This window comes from Canis lupus, chromosome 13 (genome assembly GCF_011100685.1).
Source record: "Canis lupus familiaris isolate Mischka breed German Shepherd chromosome 13, alternate assembly UU_Cfam_GSD_1.0, whole genome shotgun sequence".
Classification (NCBI taxonomy): Eukaryota; Metazoa; Chordata; class Mammalia; order Carnivora; family Canidae; genus Canis; species Canis lupus.
In genome coordinates, this window is record NC_049234.1 from 643,591 (window position 1) to 663,219 (window position 19,629).

At 40.7% G+C, this 19,629-nt stretch overlaps 1 long non-coding RNA gene across 1 annotated transcript in view; it reads right to left on the reverse strand.

Annotated features, from left to right (window-relative positions):
* Nucleotides 1-6,661: 6,661 nt before the first annotated feature.
* Nucleotides 6,662-19,629, reverse strand: part of LOC111098432 — a 41,422-nt gene continuing 28,454 nt past the window's right edge. Inside the window, exon 4 of the long non-coding RNA XR_005368414.1 lies at nt 6,662-8,846. This is a non-coding gene — a long non-coding RNA (uncharacterized LOC111098432). The remainder of the gene's footprint in view (nt 8,847-19,629) is intronic.

Consider the following 19,629-nt stretch of genomic DNA (forward strand, 5'->3'; position numbering starts at 1 on the left):
ACAATGAAAAAAGAAGTTCTCTTTATTTTTGGAAAGTGTTTTTTGTTTTGTTTTGTTTTTTAAAATCAAAATCTATATTCAGCCTGACATTGCTGACATGATTGCCTCCTCTGGCTCTCCCCTGTCACAGCACTAATTCATATGTTCAACATTAATAATAAAATAATAGAACTAATACTAATAGCTATTTTTTCAACATTAATAATAAAATAATAGAACTAATACTAATAGCTATTTTTCTAATCATACAATTTGTATGGACCATTGCTTTGCTGGGAATTTTTATGCATTATTTAATTTCATCTTCACAATGGTAAGTAAGCAAATAGGTTAATATCAAGTGCTTACAAAGCAGCCGGGGTGGCTCAGTGGTTTAGCGCCACCTTCAGCCCAGGCTGTGATTCTGGAGACCCAGGTTTGAGTCCCACGTTGGGCTCTCTGCATGGGGCCTGCTTCTCTCTCTCTCTCTCTCTCTGTCTGTCTCTCATGAATAAGTAAATAAAATCTTTAAAAAAAAATATCAAGTGCTTACCAGAATTTATGTTTAATTTAAATTTATTTATTTACTTAATTTTATGTCAACCTGACTGGGCCACCGGTTAAATATTACTTCTGGGTGTGTCTGTGAGAGTTTCTAGAAGAGATTAACATTTGAATTGGTGGACATTGTAAAACAGATTGCTCTCCCCAATGTCAATGGGCATTATTCAATCCATTGAGGGCCTGAATAGAACAAAAAGGTAGAATCAATTTGAATTCTCAAAAGTCAGTCCTTTCTTTAGGGCCTAGATTCTTTTTGCTACCTGCAGGTCTCAAACTCCTTGAACTGCTAAATTTTGCATCTGGGCTATTGTATTAACTTCCAAGGTGGTGACAGTTCTCTTTCTTGCCAATCTATCCTTCAGAGATATTACAATCTTCTTTTCTTTCAATCCTTCAATGGTTTATTGCTGCCAGTAGAGGGAATTCCAAACTTAGCATGGCATTGGAGGTCCACCAGTATTTGCATGGCCTCAATTCCCATTATTTTCTACCACTCACTCAAGGCTTTAACTATCCTATGAGCATCTCTCAGCTCCAATGCATTCTTTGGTGCCTGTGGGCACATGCAGGTGCTATTTGGATCACTTGTCCCCATCCCTACCTACCATTACCACTCATTCTTAGGCCCCCAGCTCTTCTTTGAATTGTGGCAACCACCTCCCAACTGGTCTTCCTGCCTTTACCTCTTTCTCCTCTCCAATTCAGTTTCTTTCTTTCTTTCTTTCTTTCTTTCTTTCTTTCTTTCTTTCTTTCTTTCTTTCTTTCTTTTTTCTTTCTTTCTTTCTTTCTTTCTTCTTTCTTTCTTTTCTTCCTTCCTTTCTTTCTTTCTTTCTTTCTTTTCTTTCTTTCTTTCTTTCTTTCTTTCTTTCTTTCTTTTCTTTCTTCCTTCCTTCTTTCTTCCTTTCTTTCTCTTTTTTTTTTAAGATTTTATTTCTTTATTCATGAGAGAGACAGAGGCAGAGACATGGACAAAGGAAGAAGTAGGGTCCCTGCAGGGTCCCCAGTGTGGGACTCGATCCCAGGACCCCGGGATCACGACCCAAGCTGAAGGCAGGGCCAACCACTGAACCACCCAGGTGTCCCCCAATTCAGTTTCTACTTAGCAGCCAGAGTAACCTTTCTAAAATTCAGAGCTGAGCATGGCATACCCATTCTTAAGGCTTCTGAATATTCTCCCATTGCCAAAGGAATCAAACCTAAATTCCTTCAAATGGCCCTTCATGACCTGTCCCAGCCTACAGCTCCTGTCTTCATCTCTCACTAACCTCCTAAACAGGCCCTTTCACCCATAGGTCTTTACACACCCTTTGCCCAGAATGTTCCGCTTCAGTCCTCACTTGGCCAATGCCTTCTTAACCTTCAGGTCTCAGCTGGGATGACATCTCCTCTAGAACACCATCCTCGACTTTTGACCCCACCAAAGTCTTCTAGGCTTGGAAGCATATTGTGCCATCCAAGGTGCTAATTACTCCCTTTGTCCTTGTCCCATTGTCAGGTCACAGTCTGGTTCTTGTCAGCTTGTAGCACTGGATTGTGTATTCCATAACTGGCAGGACTGTCATCTTATTCACTATTGTTCCCCAATGCCTATCACATAATAGGTATTCAGTGAATATCCAGCAAAGAAAGTGAACAAATAAACAAATGAATGAATATCTGGAATGCCGTCCTGTCTTCACTTCTTGATGAAATCCTTGCTTTGCTTCAAAAATTGGCTCCAGCTTTAGTGCTCCTCTAGCACTGAGCTTGCCCTGTCCCCTCTGCCCAGTCAGTATACTCTACTCTGGGCTCTCCTAGAATTGTGCTATAATACAGATAATATATTTAACAAGTCTTCAAATATGGCCTTGCTAAATTGTAAGCTCACTGGGGATAGGGATGATATTTTTGCCCACTTCACACTTAGCCCTTGGCATGGGGCCTGTTATTTAGTTCATTCACATCAGTTGAGACTTTTCATTAGGGTCTCATCATTACAAATGGGAAAAAAATAGAAAATGTAAAAAGAAAAAAAAGATTAAGGAAAGATGTAGCCTGGTGATAAAACAGTGCACTCCCACCTCCTCACATACGCACCCCCAAATAAAAACCCAGTGCTCTGTTCCTGGCTTTGTGCTTCCTCCACTTGGGCACCTGTGACACCTTGTTTCAAGAGCATCATTTTTCTTCCCTACCTTTTCTTTACCTAACCCCCTACAATAAACCTGCAGTCCAGCACGTGCTTAGCCATTTAGGAAGCAAATTATGTTTTCTCCCCCTTGTTAGGATTCATTGCTGAGCAGAAACTATACACAAGTGGGTAGCAAGTGCTCAGAGGGCTAAACCTTAATGTGATGTGACTCATCAGTCTGGGACTCAACCATCCAAGTATATGTCTCTTCAAAAAGAACCAGGTCACCCCTTCACTTTGACTCTGTGTAAATGTGTTTCCCCTCAGTTCACTTCAAAACACATTTACAGAGGGTCCAGCATTTGGTAGGCACTGGGATAAAGATAAATAACAAAGAGTGCTTGCCCTTGAAGGATTGATCCAAGACACACAGAAAGAAAGAAATACAACAAAGAGCAGTTACATGGTAACAGAAGTTTGAATGGGACTGTCTAAGTCTGCTTCTCTAAGAAGTACACCTTGTGATAAAGATTTGAGTGCCACTCATTTATTTGAGAGGCAATCCAAGGAAGCACAATGAGAGAGTGAGAGAGTGAAACAGACAAGGAGAAAAAGTCAATCAAAAGTGTATTAAAAAGTAGGTAAAGACTGGGGGCAAGAGGGGCTCAGACCTCCTGGGAACCTTCTGAGATACGGTGGAGAGCACTCTTCAGAATTGTCCTGTTGTAAAGTAAGGATGCTAGGGTGTATATCGGTGAACTTCTGCCTCTCCATGTTTAAGGGTTGCTTCTGGGACATTAACTTCTGGCACTTTTGCTTATTCCATGTGGGGATGATGTGTTCCTGTGGTCAGAGAAAGTCCTCGAGTCATGAGAAACAGAGGCTTAAGAAATGAGGCCACAGACACAGTACAGGAATTACTGACTCTCCAAATGTCTTCTGGGGTTGTCCCAGGAGATATGAGTGAGGCACCAACCATATCTGCTACACGGACACAGAAATATGTATGTAGGGGAAAATATTGTAGGTGAGGAAAATCTCCATACAGGTGCTGTTTTAGCAAGGTTTGAAGGTGAAAAGTTCTCCAACTGGACAAGTAGAGAAAGTATTCCAGACCAACAAGATATTATGCATGAGGGCTTGGAGATGTGAATTAGCATGCTAATGTAGGATACCTGGGTACAGTTGAGCCAGAGGGTGGTGCTGAGGCAACAAGGGGCAGGGTGAGAGGGGAGGAATTGGGTAAGCATTTATATCACATCTTTTCAATGCCAAGAGACAAAAACCCACAAAAAATGGTGAAAAATTTTTTGTTAGTGTTGGTCATTTGACATTATTGTATATTGTGGGGGTAATTGTGTGAACAGGCAAGGAGGTCCAACCATAGATCTAGGCTATCCTTCAGGTCTATGGAACATATTTAAACTCGCTACACATTTTAGCTCCTGGCATCCTGTTTTCTTTTGGTTTGTTTACTCACTTTGATGGAGGGAGAGATTTCCTTTTCCTGAACTTCTCAATTTTACCCTAGTCATTAGCAAAGTCATGTGGAATAAAGATCTCAAGGAAAATGTGACATTTTCATCTCTTATGAGGAAGTGTAATTTGGGGCTCAAGGAGATCCAAGCTTGTGTTATTGACAGAAGAAACATGACCCTCGCAGGGGAAAATAGAACAATATGGATTGGGGTATTCTTACTTCAAACATATACCACTGTGTTTAAATAAATAAGTAACCCAGAAATATCGACAGTGGGGAAAGCACAATTAACAAATTATGATGATCATATTCCACCTTTGCATTTCATCCCTGTTTGAGGTGTTTGCCTGAGTGGTTCACATAAGCAGAGCTTTTGCTATGCTCTGTGACCTACCACTAAGCCTTAGCAGCAGCCTTTGATGATCTTCTTTGTCCATTATATTGTGTTTTATTTCATCAGCAAAGAAGAGAAAAAGCCAGTGACATAAACAACGGGTATTTGGGGGGTTGTTCTTGTTTATTTAATTTCCTTTTTTAAAAGAAGGCAGCTGGGGGTGGGGGAAGGTAAAGGAGAACAAGAGTATTTAAAAACTAATTACAGCATAAAAATCATCCAAGATCTCTGTTCCGGCCTGTCAAAGTCCCAGCTTTTCCCTTATGCATAAATCAGAGGCACCCAGGGGTCAAGTTTGTGACTACCACCAGCCATTATTGCATTTGGTTGTTTCTGCAGAATTTTGGAATGCAGTTTAGTGTCAATCCCACTCCACAACATAGGGCAGGGTTTCTCAATCTCAGAACTATTAATATTTTGAGCTGGATCATTCTTTGCTGTGGGCTTTGTTCTTGCATTATAGGATTTTTATCAGCATCCCTGGCTTTCATCCAATCCACAGATGCTAGTACACTACCCCTCCTTCAAGATGTGACAACCAAAAATGTCTGAAGACATTACCAAATGTCCCTTGGGGAACAAAACTGCCCCTGTTTGAGAACAACTGACCTAGGGTTTTGACCTAGATCAGTGCTATAGAACACTATAGAACATGATCATTGCTATAGGACAAAATTATCCCCTCCCCCAAAATCTAAGTAGGTTGTTCTGATTTTTTTCCCCAAAAGCAAAAAAGAAATGGGTCTTCACCTTTCTTTGTTTTAGTCTATAGTTGCTTTTCTAACTTCCAGAGTCATTTTTTTTTTTTTTTTGCCTGAAAATACACATTCCCTTATAATGGTTTATTTGATTTTCTCAGTCATCTCAGGCAGACCATGGCTGCCAAATAAAAGCCCTATGGTTTGGGAACATGAGGTGAATGGATAATCAAACATATTCAGACACTGAAAGGCAAAAGAGAATTTTTAAATGTCCTTTCTGTTAAAAAATACTCTGTTGTAAATGATGTTATTTTTAATTTCCAGAAAAACTATCAAGGTTATAAACTCTTGAAGGCAAGCGCTGTATTTTGTTCCTCAGTATAATTGTGTAGTGGTCCACAAAGCTTGGCATATGATAGATGCTCAATAAATGTATAATAATTAACTGTTTAAATTAAGATTGTCATCTAATAGTCAGACTTCTGGCAGCCCTAGTCATAGTTAGCCCAGAAGCAAGTGAACAGAACTTTAGGTAGCTATCTTTATTTGAGTGAGTCACTAGTAAAGAAATAAGTATCACAAAAATCCCCATACTCTTCTCAGTTTGGATGTATTCTGTAAACATTTATTGAGTGCTTGGTGCAGCACGGCTGGGACACAGAGGTGAAAAAGATGCAATTCCTAATTTTGAGGCACTTGGAGTCACTTAAAGGCATAGCAGTGGATAATTTCAATGCAGTGTGGTACATTCTAAGATAAAGGGGCTTTACCAGGACTGTGGGAGTGCAGTAGAGGGCCACTAAGCTGGCCTTGGCTAGGAGACAAGAGCAAGGTTGGAAAGCTTGATACCTGGGCTGAGTGTGAAGGAACCACCAGAAGCTGGTCACATGAAGAGAGGTTGGCAGTGAAGGGGCATGATGATGGCAATGGTTGCTCAGGCAGAGGAATAGCATAAACACATCTCCAGAAGCAAGTCCTGGCAAGATGTGGAAGGGGAATTACATATGATCTGATGTTAATGGGTCTGGGGTGGATTAGAGGTAAGTCTAGGGAGATAGAGAGGCCAGGTCATGGAGAACCTGGCACCTGGACCTGGCACCTGGACTCCACTTGGGAGTGGGAGTCCCCTTCTGCATGAGGAGGGCAATGTCTCAAGCACAGGGTGAAGCAGTCTGATTTTTGTCTTGCTGCAGCATCAAGCATGGATTTAAAGAACAGAGGCCATTTCATAATGGATAAAAATATCAAATCACTGGGATGCACACCTGAACTAATAGGATAATATATGTCAGTTATACTGCAATTTAAAAAAAACAAATAGGGCAGCCCCGGTGGCGCAGTGGTTTGGCGCGCCTGCAGCCTGGGGTGTGATCCTGGAGACCCGGGATTGAGTCCCACATCGGGCTCCCTGCATGGAGCCTGCTTCTCCCTCTGTCTGTCTCTGCCCCTCTCTCTCTGTGTCTATGAATAAATAAATAAAATCTTAAAAAAATAAAAATAAAAAACAAATAAAATAGGAATATTTAAAAAAAGAACAGAGGCCTGACAAGAGAATAACATGACACTCAAGGGAAGAAGTGCTCTAGGTGATGGAAGGAGGCAAGATACAGAGTCAAGAAATGGAAGAGGGTGTCCCCAAAGAGACTGAACAATAGGTAGCAACTCTCTGAGCCAGGGAGAGCCCATGGGTGTCTGGGTGCCTTTTCAAAGAAGTGTCTGATCTGTTGAGATGTGAAAAGTATTTCTCTCTCACTTCAATGCTGCTCACTCTCAGAGTTTTGTGTATTTTATTTTTTTTAAGGTAGAGAAGATAATCTGCCTTGTAGATATTCCTTAGAGAAGATTTTGGTGTTCTCAAAATTCTCTAGGCTCACCAAAGAACTAAAATTGGAAATCAATTTTATTGATATCCAGGGAGCAGCTGATTTCTCTAAAGGATAGCATTGCAGGAATGGGAAAGAAAGAGAATTCAGATTTTGAAAGGAATGGAGGCCTGGGTTTTCTAGCAGAGGCTGGGAGGGGAATGTCCAGAGTCAGCAAATTATAGTTGACGTGCTTTAGCAACTTTTGGAGTACTTGCAAAGTTCAGGGAAATGTTAAGATTTGGAGTGCAGGTAAAGGTACTTGGAATTGAGGGAGCCAAGAACCCACAAAGCTAGAAGTGTTTTAGATGGGCTATCCACAAAGCCATTGGAAAGTCCTAGAATCAAGCAGGGATTCAGTTCACCCCAACAATTTGTGCAGCTTTGACAGGAGTACAGATAGAAGTGCCCCTCTTCTCTCCCAACCCCAGCTCTGTTCCATTTCGAGTAAGAGGGCTTACTCTTCCACCTGTGCGACCTCAGCCTGCACATCCAAGCTCTGCCCTCACCCCTTCAACCACCAGTGACTTGGCTACTCTTAAGAGTGCACATGCCAGTAGCACTGTCCACCCTCTAGACCTTTCCAGATCCATGCAAGAGGCCCTGGAAGGGGGCTCAGGGCTACCTGGGCAGGGACTCCCAGGGTCCTAGGTACCCAGAACATGGTTCTTGAAAGAGGAGGCATGTGTTCCCTATGGGACTCTACTCTCAGCTCCATGGATTCCTTGCTCCCCTGGGAAGTAACATAGTTATAGGAAGGCCAGACCAGGATCCTCTAGAAGATTGGGCCCAGGATAGAAATCCTGATGGGTTGTGCCTAAGGGCAGTAATGGCAAGGATTGGGATGAAGGAAAGGGCAGAGTCTGAGCCTTTGTATTCAACAAGGTGTGTGTGTGTGTGTATGTTTTAGGCAGGTGGATGGCAGTGATGACAAATAGAGGGTAAAGAAGAAGAAGCACTCCTAAGACAACTCTATTGCCTTAGCGTTAAATGAAATTGATGGATACCACTCTAGCAGATTGATCTTCTTGCTTCCTTGATAACCTTTTCTGCAGAGTTTAAAGACAAGCAAGTAGAGTGGGAGATTCTGGGAGATGACACACTGAGAAGTGGTAGCTGGAAGCAAAAAAGAGACAAGTCTCCAAATAGAAAAGCACATCAGTTGGGGGTCATTTAGTGCCAAGGCAAATAGCCCTACATGCCTCAAAAACTCCTAGGCACACAAGGCCATTACAGCATGGAACAATGATGAAAGTGCTTTTATAAGTTTCCATTTTGGGGAAAAAGTATTTGCCTTCAGTTGTCTTAAAAAATGCATTAATTGGGAAGCCCGGGTGGCTCAGTGGTTTAGCACCACCTTCGGCCCAGGGTGTGATCCTTAGAGACCTGGGAGACCTGGGATCGAGTCCCACGTTGGGCTCCCTCCATGGAATGGAGCCTGCTTCTCCCTCTGCCTGTGTCTCTGCCTCTCTCTCTCTCTGTGTCTCAAGAATAAATGGATAGAATCTTAAAAAAAAAAAAAAGCATTAATTTAGAGCTCCTTCTTCTCCAGAAATTTAGGATAAGTTGGTTATTGCTGTAGTTCCCATTTAATCTGAAACTTTCTGTTGGCTCTCTTCTGGATCAGAATGGCCCGGTCGAGTTTTGTTGTTGTTCTCCCTCCTCTTCTCCTTCCTGGAGCATTCTGCCTCTTGCTGCAGAGCTGCATCGCAGGGCCCACTTACTGGTCAGGCAGCACAAAGTCAGCTCAACTAACCTAAGTCCAAAAGCAAAGTGATTATTTTGCTGTTATGCCCTAATTCACAGTCACATCATTAAATTGTTCACCATAGCCTCCAATGGAACTTCTTTTTTTTTTTTTTTTTCCAATGGAACTTCTAATTCTTTTCCAACATCTGGCAAATGGCAGGAACACACATGCCCACTCACTGGAGCTACTTCAGCAGGAGCAGGAGAAATGAATGAGGATGATGGATAATCACAAAGAAGGTCCAGTGATCCCCTTTCTCCCCAGCTCTCGACCCTGGAACATCTGGGCCGCTGCTCTGAGGGGACTGGTGCAACTCGCCAGGAGCTAGGTCAGCGTGGCTCCAAGAGGGACATGAATCTCTGGGAGAGCCCTCATGTGCTCTTTATGAGCTCATCTCATCTCAAGTGGGTTCCCACTACTCCTCTGCTCTCAAGTCCTCTCCTTTGAGGTCAGCACTAAAAGCTGGAATGAAGATAGTGGCCCTTCCTCAGGCTGACTCAATGCTTAGCCTCTTTCTCATGAACAAAAAGGCACAGGTGGGCTAGCCTGGAAACTCAACCATTGTTTATAGTATAGCTTTTAGAGACAGAGATTCTAAGTGGCAAACAACTGACTTATAAACAAGCTTGAAAAAAAAAAAACAAAAAAAAAAAAAAAAAAAAAAAAAAAAAAAAATAAACAAGCTTGAGTAAGTTGGGGCCATCTTGTTTGCACATGTGTGCATTTTGTGCCGACATCTTCCCAACACTCATCTGCAGAATCAGCAGCCCAGGCTCTGGGGCCAGTCTTGTTCTGAGTGGGTAAGCTACAGTGATGGTGGTGATGGTAGGAGGAGGAGAAGAAGATAACATGTTTTACAGCCCTGCTCTGTAGTGCCACTGATTGACAGAGACTGTGCCATATAATGTCTATGACTATTCTGTGAGGTAGGAATTACTAAACCCCCTTCAGAGATAGGAAGCTGGGCTGGAGTTCTCTAACTTTCCTGAGGTCATAAAGATGGGAGGTCACAGAGCCAGGATTCTAACCCAGCCCATGCTCTTAACAAACATCGGGCAGCATATCCTACAAGGTACGTGGAATTTACACTTTGTATTTTGGGGGCTCAGCCTCACTCAGTTTTCCTAAGGTCCAGCTCTGATCCTTCATTCTAAAAACTAGGTTCTGCTTTGTTCCTGGCAACCAGTCTCCTTGTTTTAGGCCCATTTCTGGTCACTGCATCCTTATGAAATTCCCCTGCATTGAGTGCTGTCTTATCCAGGATTTCTATTTTCTCGGAACAAAATATTAGCCTTGATCTTTCTAGCACTGCCTATGATTCTGAGCTACTGGGTGGTTTCCCCAATACCTTCCAGATTTATAGATAATTGCCACTTTCTTGTTGCTCCTGACAGACCATCCGGTTGTTGACCACCTGCATAATTGAGCCACACTACCTCTCTCTGATTTCTACATACTCCTATATTCTAAGTCCACTTACAAGCTTTTGACTACCCTTGGTCACTACATAATACCTCCTCAACGTTTGCCGCATATCCCCTAGGTTTAAAACACCCCTAGATAATATCAAAGCATTTGTAAGAGGACTATAAGCAAATCTGAATTTGTGGTGCCGGGGAGCCTGGACCACACTGTTTCTGCAATAACCAGGGTTATACCCCAGTCTTCCCTTAGAGGTCTGTCTCTTGGAAGCTCTGCCCACCCACTGGGTCAGATAGTGATAATTTTGCCCAGCCTCTTAGGCCCCTTCTCATCACTATCACTGACCCCAGGGGTTCATTTGAAAGCTTTCTTAAATGTATCTTCCATTTTTGATTAAACATATAAGGAGAGGGCCTTTATTCCTTAATTCTCCCCTGGGCTTACTTCGCAATAAAAGCATTCAGAGCAAGCAAAGAATATAATACTCAGTGGTCCTGCCAGCTTCTTCTTTGGGCAGCAAAAGAAGACCAAGGAGTATAGAGTCAGAGAGTCTCCCACCTTTCCTGGAGCAGTCTGGTAGGTATGGTAATTCCTGTGGCAACTACTGGTGAGGCATAAGGGGAGGGAAAAATGATAGTAAAAAGAATCATGTATGAAGACCTGTAGGATGGGAATCAGGGAAAGTTTTGGAGAAAATTGAGAGTTAGATGCTACAGAGTAGCTGTGAAATGAAAGAAGTGGAGATAAGTAAAAAATTGAATGGAGATTGTGTTGCTTAGGATTAGAAATTGGATCCCCATCTTAGAGAATACAGTAAAGAATAGTGTGCTTTTAAAAATTGCTTTTAGTTTCTGGAGTGCATTTTCTTTGAATGTGATTTTGAAAAGATACTGGGCTATGTGGGACCCTAGAACCATAAAAAAACCTATTTGTACATTGTTCCAAGCCACTGAAGAAAACACAACAGTTTTGCAAATCATTTAACACTTAGAAAGGCACCGTTTCCATCTGGAGATAAAGTTTACCCTAATTCCACCATGTTTTCCAATGTCATAGTTCTTCATGTCAGGGAATCCATCCCATTTTCTTCCTTGGCTCCTATATCTCTGGTTCAAATGAAACATGGACAATTACCTATAGCAAATACTCTGAGCATCTCCACAAAGTCTGGATGCCAGGAAAGCCCAACAGCCCAAAAGAGAAAGATGAGGCCATATGCTCAGTATAATTTAGGCCTACTCATTGCCCAGTGTATTTTTGTTCCCTGTTTTTTTAGGGTATTTTAAAATTTATTTAAATCAGTTAATTAACAAATAGTGTATTATTGATTTAAGAGGTAGGGTTTGTCTTTTTGTTCCCTTGACAAATGACCTGGGTTTATTTTCAAGAGTGGGATAGACAAACTAAGTTGGGAATGTAACATGGCTAAAGCAGAAAAGCCTGAGTAGGAAGTCTGGGACTCTTAACAATTTCTCACCCTGTGATGCAATTCCATGACCAATGTTAGTGAGATATAGGGCAATTGAAATCCTAAACTGCATCTCCAAGGTCAGAAAAGGAGCCATACAATGAACTGTCAAATATTTTTGAGATCCTTAGAAAGACAGAATGAAGGTCATGAGTATTAGTCAGAATGTGGAAATAGACCATTTTCATTAAAAACAAGACAAAGCACAAGTTACTGAGCCTGAAGTGGTTTGAGATCTATGTGTACTAGGTCAAGCAATATGTGCACAAACTGTCAAAGGGCCTCTTGACTCTCATAATGAAAAGATGAGCTCATACTTACTGAGTAGAAGTAAATAAAGCAGCTCTCTACATAACAACACCATCCCTTTACACTCAGCACCTAAACGGAAAGCTTTGGATAACCATTTAATGCTTTTCTCCATTTTGTCTTAACAGGAATTCTGTCATTCACTCCAGTTCCCTGCTTTTGGTCCATCTAGGGCTTTGCCAATGAGCAAGAAACTCTTAAAATATTGGACACGGGCAGCCCTGGTGGTGCAGCGGTTTAGCACCGCCTGCAGCTCAGGGCGTGATCCTGGAGACTCAGGATCGAGTCCCCCCTCGGGCTCCCTGCATGGAGCCTGCTTCTCCCTCTGCCTGTGTCTCTGACTCTCTCTCTCTCTCTGTGTGTCTCTCTTGAATGAATAAATAAAATCTTAAAAAAATAAAATAAAATATTGGACATTGATATCTGAATCCCCTCATAAATACGACAGTGCAACTAGATAGCAGAACTGAGAAACCCATGAACAACGTTTAAACAAAACTAGGTAACACTAGGTAACAAGGTATCCCCACCAACCCCTAAATACAAGCAGATGAAGAAAAACCATGAATAGCCACAAAATCTGCATGGTAGCAGGATCTGTACATGAGGAAGGAGAGAGAAACCACTGAGTAGGGTTTGACAAACCAGAGAACAAACAGGCAACAGGTACATACTGGAAAGTATAGTGGACCAACTTGAGAAGGGCAGCTGAAACTGGAAGGGATGAAAAAAAAGTCCAGTCCAATGTGAGGGAAAGTACAGAATCCCAAAGGGTCAGAAAAGAAGCTTGTGCATGTATTAACACTGCACAACCACAGAAGAGGGAGCTCTGAGTGGTTAGAAAAGCTTTCCTGAACCTCATTTCCTGCCTTGTTCTAAATTCTCAGGAAAACTAATGTCACTTAAAAATAAGCAACACTTAAAGCCCATACAAAGTTACTATTTAAAAGCAAAAGACAAGGCAGCCCAGGTGGCTCAGCGGTTTGGTGCCTGCCTTCAGCCCAGGGTGTGTGTGATTCTGGGGACCCAGGATCGAGTCCCACATATGGCTCCCTGCCTGGAGCCTGCTTCTCCCTCTGCCTGTGTCTCTGCCTCTCTCTCTCTCTCTCTCTGTGTGTGTGTCTCTCTCATGAATAAAGAAAATCTTAAAATAAAATAAAATAAAAGCAAAAGACAATGAAAATAATATTCCTACAAATAATAAAAACACTGGAAAGAGATGTCCAAACAACAAACCAAACTAACTTATTACATCAAAATGAAGCAAAAGACATGAAGAAATTAACTGAAGACTTGAAAGAACAACAGAAGTCAGAAATAGGAAAGACTCAGAGGCGCCTGGCTGGCTCAGTCGGTGGAGCATACAACTCTTGATTCCGGGATTTTAAGTTTGAGACCCACGCTGAGTGTAGCAATTGCTTAAAAATAAAATCTTAGGGATCCCTAGGTGGCGCAGCGGTTTGGCGCCTGCCTTTGGCCCAGGGTGCGATCCTGGAGACCCGGGATCGAATCCCACGTCGGGCTCCCAGTGCATGGAGCCTGCTTCTCCCTCGGCCTATGTCTCTGCCTCTCTCTCTCTCTCTCTCTCTGTATGACTATCATAAATAAATAAAAAATAAATAAATAAAATAAAATAAAATCTTAAAAAAAAATAGAAAAAAATCAAAATTGTGCCAACAGAACTCAGGAAAGATGTAAAAATAAAAGAAAAAATTACTTCAGAAACAAAGATTAAACTATAAGAAACTATGAGAGCAAAATGCATAACAGTTAATGCCCTAAAAATCAAAGTGAAAAGGAGTAAAATTTTAAAATAAAAAAATGAAGAATGAGATAAAAAGAATTTGAGAAAAAGAATTTTGTCTTTTTTTTTTTAATTTTTTTTTTCATTTATTTGTGATAGTCACACAGAGAGAGAGAGAGAGAGGCAGAGACATAGGCAGAGGGAGAAGCAGGCTCCATGCACCGGGAGCCTGATGTGGGATTCGATCCCGGGTCTCCAGGATTGCGCCCTGGGCCAAAGGCAGGCGCTAAACCGCTGCACCACCCAGGGATCCCGAGAAAAAGAATTTTGAAGATAGGCAAACAAAGTCCAATATACAAATAATAGAAATTCCTGAAGGTGAAAATTAAAGAGAATAGAAAAAATTACTAACATGTATAATTCAAGAAAACATTCCTGATAAAAAAAAAATGAAATCATATATTGAAAAAGCAAATCAGTCTTCTGCTTCAGACCAAGATGTAGTAACAGGGACTGAATTTACTCTCCAGTATGAAACAACTAAAAAAACCTGGACAAAAGTTATCAAGACATTAATTAATGAAGGACAGTATTTCTTGAGATATGGTAAACAGTGGAGGTCAGCCTGGATTGTCCCAACTTGCTACCTTTTGAGAGTTTCCAGGTAGTGGTACAGAAAAGGAAATCTGGCAGGAAGAATCTGGCAGATTCTTCAAGTTGAAGAGACAAAATTACTGAGTCTAGGAAGACCAAAAGGAGCTAGAGTTAGCAGGAAGAAATGCCAGAGAGCACAAAGAATCCAGAGATCTGATTAGGGTCATGCAGGGCATTCAGCAAAGGATTGATCAGTGATATCCAAGGCTGGAAAAGAATCATATGAGAGGATTGGTGGAAACTACCTGATGCTCACACAAGCCTAGGAATAATGCCTGCAGAGGCAGGAAAACACAACCCAGATGAGGAGAATAATCAGTAGAAACCAACCCAGAACTGACAAAGATGTTTGAATTAAAGATAAGGACATTAAAAAAAAAAAAAAACTTTTATAACTGTGTTCTTATGTTCAACACTTTAAGAGAAACATGGAAAATATGAGAGAACCAAACTGAACTTCTAGAGATAAATACTACAATGTCTAAGATTAAGAATACACTGGATGAGATGACTGGCATTGCAGAAAAAAAAAAAGATTAGTTGAATTGAAAATATAAGTATCTAAATGAAATGGAAAAAAGTATTTTAAAAAGTTAGCAGAGCATTGGTGAGCTATGGAACAATTTCAATAGGCTAATAGACATGTAATTGGAGACTCTGAAGGAGAGGAAGGAGAGAGGGGCTGAAAAATATTTGAAGAGATAATGTCCAAAATTTTTCCAAACTGATGAAAACTATAAACTCATAGATCCAAGAAGCTCAATGAATCCCAAGTACAAGAAACATGAAGAAAACAACATGAAGTCACATCAAAATCAAATTGCTCAATACCACTGATAAGAGAGAATCAGAAAATCAGAGATAAAAGACACTTAACATACAAAGGAATGAGATAAGGACGACAGATTTCTTTTTGGGAGCAATGCAAATAAGATGGTCACATCAATCTAGATTTCTACACCCACCAAAAACATCTTTCAAAAAAAGTGTGAAATAAAGACTTTTTTCAGACATAAAAAGCTCAAAGAATTCATCATCAGCAGACCTGCATTGTTAGAAATGTTACAGGGCATCTTAGGCAGAAGAAAAATGGACCAGATAGAAATAGGTTCTACACAAAAAGGAACAAAGAGGGGATCCCTGGGTGGCTCAGCGGTTTGGCGCCTGCCTTTGGCCCAGGGCGTGATCCTGGAGACCCGGGATCGAGTCCCACGTCGGGATCCCGGTGCATGGAGCCTGCTTCTCCCTCTGCCTGTGTTTCTGCCTCTCTCTCTCTCTCTATGTCTATCATAAATAAATAAATCTTAAAAAAAAAAAAAAGGAACAAAGAACAGTGAAAATGATAAGTACAGGCAGTCCGGGTGGCTCAGTGGTTTGGTGCCACCTTCGGCCTATGGCGTGATTCTGGGGACGTGGGATCCAGTCCCACATGGGGCTCCCTGCATGGAGCCTGCTTCTCCCTCTGCCTGTGTCTCTCTGCCTCTCTCTCTCTCTGTGTCTCTCATGAATAGGTGAATAAAACCTTAAAAAAAAAAAAAAGGTAAGTACATGTGTGTAATGTAAATTTTTATTATTTGAATTTATTTTAAAATAATTGGGTTTTTTTTGCATTTTTAAAAAATTTATTTACTTATTTATTTATTCATGAGAGACACAGAGACAGAGAGAGAGGCAGAGACACAGGCAAAGGGAGAAGCAGGCTCCAAGCCCCAAGTGGGACTCGATCCTGGGTCTCCAGGATTATGCCCTGGGCTGAAGGTGGCGCTAAACTGCTGAGCCACCCGGGCTGCCCTGTTAATTTTTCTTAAAAGATTTTATTTCTCCTACATAATAGGAGAAAATATTTTCAAATCATATATCTGATAAGGGGTTAATATACAGACTATATAAAGACCTCCAACAACTCAATAACAAAAAAACAACCTAATTAAAAATGAACAAAGAACTTGAATAAACATTTTTCCAAAGAACATGTATGAATGGCCAATAAATACATGAAAAGAAGTTCAACATCATTAATCATTAGGGAAATGCAAATCAAAATCACAATGAGATACCACCTCACACCAGTCAGAATGGGGAACATTAACAAGGCAGGAAACCACAAATGTTGGAGAGGATGCGGAGAAAAGGGAACCCTCTTACACTGTTGATGGGAATGTGAACTGGTGCAGCCACTCTGGAAAACTGTGTGGAGGTTCCTCAAAGAGTTAAAAATAGACCTGCCCTAGGACCCAGCAATTGCACTGCTGAGGATTTACCCCAAAGATACACCTGCACCCTGATGTTTCTAGCAGCAATGTCCACAATAGCCAAACTGTGGAAGGAGCCTCGGGGTCCATCGAAAGATGAATGGATAAAGAAGATATGGTTTATGTATACAATGGAATATTACTCAGCCATTAGAAACGACAAATACCCACCATTTGTTTCAATGTGGAATGAACTGGAGGGTATTATGCTGAGCGAAGTAAGTCAATCGGAGAATGACAAACATTATATGTTCTCATTCATTTGGGGAATATAAATAATAGTGAAAGGGAATATAAGGGAAGGGAGAAGAAATGTGTGGGAAATATCAGAAAGGGAGACAGAACATAGGGACATAAAGACTCCTAACTCTGGGAAATGAACTAGGGGTGGTGGAAGGGGAGGAGGGCGGGGGTTGGGGTGAATGGGTGACGGGCACTGAGGGGGCACTTGAGGGGATGAGCACTGGGTATAATTCTGTATGTTGGCAAAGTGAACACCAATAAAAAATAAATTTATTATAAAAAAATCACAATGAGATACTACTTATACCCATTAGAATGGCTACTATCAAACATACAAAAAGCCCAGGAAAATAACAAGTGTTGGTGAGGATGTGCAGAAATTGGAATCCATCCTTGTACACTGTTGGTGTACATATAAAATGGGGATAGAATAGTGGTTTCTCAAAAAATTAAACATGGAATTATCATATGATCTAGCAATTCCTCTTCTAGGTATATATTCAAAAGGTCTCAAAGAGATCTTTAGACACCTATGTTTACAATGACCAAAAAGATGGAAGCAACCCATGTGTTCATTGACAGATGATTGGATAAACAAAATCTTATACATATGAAGATAATTGGACAAACAAATCTATATACATACCATGGAATATTAGCCTTAAAAAGTAAGAACATTATGACACATGCTACAACATGGATGAACCTTGAAGACATTATGATAAGTGAAATAAGCCAGTCACAAAAAGACAAATATTGTATGATTTCTCTTATGTAAAACAGTCAAATTATAGATAGAAAGTAGAATGGTAATTGCCAGGTGCTGGGGGGGTGGATAGAATGGGGAGTTTATTTAATGGGATTAAAGATTCGGTTTTGCAAGATGAAAAGAGTTTTGGAGATTAGTTGTACAACAATGTGCATATACTTAATACTACAGAACTGTATACTTAAAAATAGTTAATGTGGCAAATGTCATATTATGTATATTTTATCACAATTAAAAGTAATAAAAAGGAAGCTAGAGTTGGTATATTAATATTACGCAAAGTAGATGTCAAAACAAATAATATTACCAGAGAGAAACAAGGCTATCTTATAATATCAGAGTGGTCAACTCATCAGGAGGAAAAAGCATACCATCCATGTACTTGGGAATATTGACCTCAATGACCAATTCCATGATATATTTCAATAAAATCACAAGACTTTAAATAACAAGAAAAAAAATATGTTGGGGAATAGAAAACAAGAACATGTGGCATAAGATAGAAAAAAATTAAATTGTCATCAGACTTTCATAGTGCCACTTTATTTTATTTTTTTAAGATTTTATTTATTTATTCATGAGAGACACACAAAGAGAGAGAGAGAGAGAGGCAGAGACACAGACAGAGGGAGAAGCAGGCTCCATGCAGGGAGCCTGACGTGGAACTCCACCCGGGGTCTTCAGGGTCAGGCCCTGGACTGAAGGTGGCGCAAACCGCTGAGCCACCCGTGCTGCCCAATAGTGCCACTTTATGCCAGAAGAAAATGCAGTAACGTGTAAGATAATCAAGTAAGGAAAATATGAGCCAAGATTTTGCATTCAGCAAAAGTCTCAATTGCAAAGGATACAAACATATTGCTATCAACAGGTGACAATTTAGGGAAACTGGTCCCACAGACCTCCCTAAAGAGTCTACTAAAGAACAAATTTTGAACAATCAAAATAACAAGAATGTTTGTGGGGAGTATTAAGTATATATAGTAGTCCTCTGTATCCATGGGGGACGTGATGCCTAAAACTGGATGGTACCAAAACCTATATATGCTATGTTTTTTCCTATACAAACATACCCATGATAAAGTTTAATTTATATATTAGGCACAGTAGGTGATTAACAACAATAATAAAATAAAACAATACACGGTAATAAAAGTTATGTGAACTTGGTCTCTGTCTCAAAGTATCTTCTTGTACTGTACTCACCTTCTTGTGACAATGTGAGATGATAAAATACCTATGTAATGAGATGCAGTGAAGCAGAATGACATAGGCTTTGTGACCACAATGTTTGGTTACTACTGACTTTCTTTTTTTTTTTTTTTTTTTTTTTAAATATTTTTTTTCTTTATTTATTTATGATAGTCACACACACAGAGAGAGAGAGAGAGAGAGAGAGGCAGAGGGAGAAGCAGGCTCCATGCACTGGGAGCCCGACGTGGGATTCGATCCCGGGTCTCCAGGATCGCGCCCTGGGCCAAAGGCAGGTGCCAAACCGCTGCGCCACCCAGGGATCCCCTACTACTGACTTTCTGAAAATACATCAGAAGGAGGATTGTCTGCTTCCAGACGTAGGTTGACCATGGGTAACTGGAACTGTGGAAAATGAAACTGCAGATAAAAGGGGATGACCTTAACTACTTGTCACACTATGACTAAATGAAGCCTAAGAGGGAGAGGAAAGCATTTAGTAGCTCCGTGCTCTGACAATGTAGATATAGTACAACTATTGTTTTTTAATGATGGGGGAATGGAGAGGTCTTATACAAAACATTTCAAAACGCTTTTGGTCATCATAATGATGGTAGTATTGGTCTTGTGATTCTGAGGCTGCTGTATATGAAATATGGGATGAAATAAATAAGCAATTATGGGATATTCTCATTCTATCATTCTCTGTGTCCTTGAGAAGCAGAACTCTCGGCAGGAAT